The following is a 3441-nucleotide window of genomic DNA, read 5'->3' on the forward strand; positions in this document are numbered from 1 at the left end:
AGTGCGTCGGATTCGAAAACCTAGACTCACAGGAGACAGACCCTTGGAGACAAGTCGGCTGGAGGACGATGTATTGAATCTCGACGCAATATGAGTGGTCCAACGTCATCAGGAGGCAATGAACGTTACAATTAACTATCAGTTATGCGTCGGATCCGAAAATCTAGTTTCATAGGGGAACGACCATAAGGTGCCCGAGGCAGCAATAGACCCTTGGAGACAAGTCGGCTGGAGGACGATGTATTGAATTTCGTCGCAATTTGAGTGTTCCTTCGTCATTAGGAGGCCCTGAATGTTACAATTAAGTATCATTTTAGCGTCGGATTCGAAAATCTAGATTCACAGAGACGGACCACATGGTGCCCGAGGCAGCAATATCCCGTTGGACACAAGTCGGCGGGAGGACGATGTATTGAATCTCGACGCAATTTGAGTGTTCCATCGTCATTACAAGGCCCTGAAAGTTACAATTAACTATCATTTTTGCATCGGATTCGAAAATCTAGACTCACAGGACAACGACCATAAGGCGACCGAGGTAGCAGTAGACCCTTGGAGACAAGTCGGCTGGAGGACGATGTACTGAATCTCGACGCAATTTGAGTGTTCCTTCGTCATTAGGAGGCCCTAAACGTTACAATTAAGTATCATTTTTGCGTCGCATTCGAAAATATAGACTCACAGAAGACGGACCACATGGTGCCCGAGGCAGCAATATCTCGTTGGACACAAGTCGGCGGGAGGACGATGAATTGAATCTCGACGCAATTTGAGTGTTCCGTCGTCATTAAGAGGCCCTAAACGTTACAATTAACTACAAGTTTTGCGTCGGATTCGTAAATCTAGACTCACAGGGGTCGGAGGATAAGGTGCCCAAGACAGCAATACCCTTTGGAGTCAAGTCGGCTGGAGGACGATGTATTGAATCTCGACGCAATTTGAGTGTTACATCGAGATTAGGAGGTCCTGAACGTCACAATTAACTATCAGTTTTGCGTCGGATTCTAAATTCTAGACTCACAGGAGAAGGACTATATGTTGCCCGAGGCTGCAATTTCCCCTTGGAGACAAGTCGGCTGGAGGACGATGTATTGAATCTCGACGCAATTTGAGTGTTCCTTCGTCATTAGGAGGCCCTGAACGTTAAAATTAAATATCATTTTTGCGTCGGATTCGAAAATCTAGACTCACAGGAGACGGACCACATGGTGCCCGAAGCAGCAATATCCCTTTGGAGACAAGTCGGCTGGAGGACGATGTATTGAATCTCGACGCAATTTGAGTGTTCCATCGAGATTAGGAGGTCCTGAACGTCACAATTAACTATCAGTTTTGCGTCGGATTCAAAATTCTAGACTCACAGGGGAAGGACTATATGGTGCCCGAGGCTGCAATCTCCCCTTGCAGACAAGTCGGCTGGAGGACGATGTATTGAATCTCGACGCAATTTGAGTGTTCCATCGTCATTAGGACGCTCGAACGTTACAATTAACTATCAGTTTCGCGTCGGATTCGAAAATCTAGACCCACAGGAGACGGACCATATGGTGCCCAAGGCAGCAATATCCCCTTGGAGACAAGTCGGCTGGAGGGCGACGTATTAAATCTCGACGCAATTTGAGTGTTCTATCTTCATTAGGAGGCGTTGAACATTACAATTAACTATCAGTTATGCGTCGGCTCCGAAAATCTAGACTCATAGGAGAACGACCATAAGGTGTCCGAGACAGCAATAGAGCCTTGGAGACAAGTCGCCTGGAGGACGATGTATAGACTCTCGACGCAATTCAAGTGTTCCATCATCATTAGGAGGCCCTGAACGTTACAATTAACTGTCAGATTTCCGTCGGATTCGAGAATCTAGACTCCCAGGAGAACGACAATTAGGTGCCACAGGCTGCAATAGACCCTTGGAGACAAATCGGCTGGACTACGATGTATTGAATCGCGACGCAATTTGAGTGTTCCATCGTCATTAGGAGGCCCTGACCGTTCCAACTACAATCAGTTGTCCGTCGAATTCGAAAATCTAGACTCACAGGAGAAGGACTATATGGTGCCCGAGGCAGTAATATCCCCTGGGAGACAAGTCGGCTGGAAGACGATGTATTGAATCTCGACGCAATTTGACTGTTCCATCATCATTAGGAATCTTTGAACGTTACAATTAGCAGTCCCTTTTGCGTCGGATTCGAATATCTGGACTCACAGGAGAACGACCATAAGGTGACCGAGGTAGCAGTAGACCCATGGAGACAAGTCGGCTGGAGGACGATGTATTGAATCTCGACGCAATTTGAGTGTTCTATCGTCAATAGAAGGCGCTGAACTTTACTATTAACTATCAGTTATGCGGCGGATTCGAAAATCTAGACTCACAGGGAGAACGACCATAAGGTGCCCGAGGCAGCAATAGACCCTTTGGGACAAGTCGGATGGAGGATGATGTATTGAATTTCGACGCAATTTGAGTGTTCCATCGAGATTAGGAGGTCCTGATCGTCACAATTAACTGTCAGTTTTGCGTCGGATTCAAAATTCTAGACTCACAGGAGAAGGACTATATGGTGCCCGAGGCTGCAATATCCCCTTGGAGACAAGTCGGCTGGAGGACGATGTATTGAATCTCGACGCAATTTGAGTGTTCCTTCGTCATTAGGCGGCCCTGAACGTTACAATTAAGTATCAATTTTGCGTCGGATTCGAAAATCTAGACTCACAGGAGACGGACCACATGGTGCCCGAGGCAGCAATATCCCTTTGGAGACAAGTCAGCTGGAGGACGATGTATTGAATCTCGACGCAATTTGAGTGTTCCATCGAGATTAGGAGGTCCTGAAAGTCACAATTAACTATCAGTTTTGCGTCGGATTCGAAAATCTAGACTCACAGGAGACGGACCATATGGTGCCCGAGGCAGCAATATCCCCTTGGAGACAAGTCGGCTGGAGGGCGACGTATTGAATCTCGACGCAATTTGAGTGTTCTATCTTCATTAGGAGGCGTTGAACGTTACAATGAACTATCAGTTATGCGTCGGCTCCGAAAATCTAGTCACATAGGAGAACGACCATAAGGTGCCCGAGACAGCAATAGAGCCTTGGAGACAAGTCGCCTGGAGGACGATGTATAGACTCTCGACGCAATTCGAGTGTTCCATCATCATTAGGAGGCCCTGAACGTTGCAATTAACTGTCAGATTTCCGTCGGATTCGAAAATCTAGACTCCCGGGAGAACGGCAATTAGGTGCCACAGGCTGCAATAGACCCTTGGAGACATATCGGCTGGACTACGATGTATTGAATCGCGACGCAATTTGAGTGTTCCATCGTCATTAGGAGGCCCTGACCGTTACAATTACAATCAGTTTCACGTCGGATTCGAAAATCTAGACTCACAGGAGAAGGACTATATGGTGCCCGAGGCAACAATATCCCCTG

The sequence above is a fragment of the Schistocerca americana genome, unplaced genomic scaffold (assembly GCF_021461395.2).
Source record: "Schistocerca americana isolate TAMUIC-IGC-003095 unplaced genomic scaffold, iqSchAmer2.1 HiC_scaffold_92, whole genome shotgun sequence".
NCBI classification, from domain to species: Eukaryota; Metazoa; Arthropoda; class Insecta; order Orthoptera; family Acrididae; genus Schistocerca; species Schistocerca americana.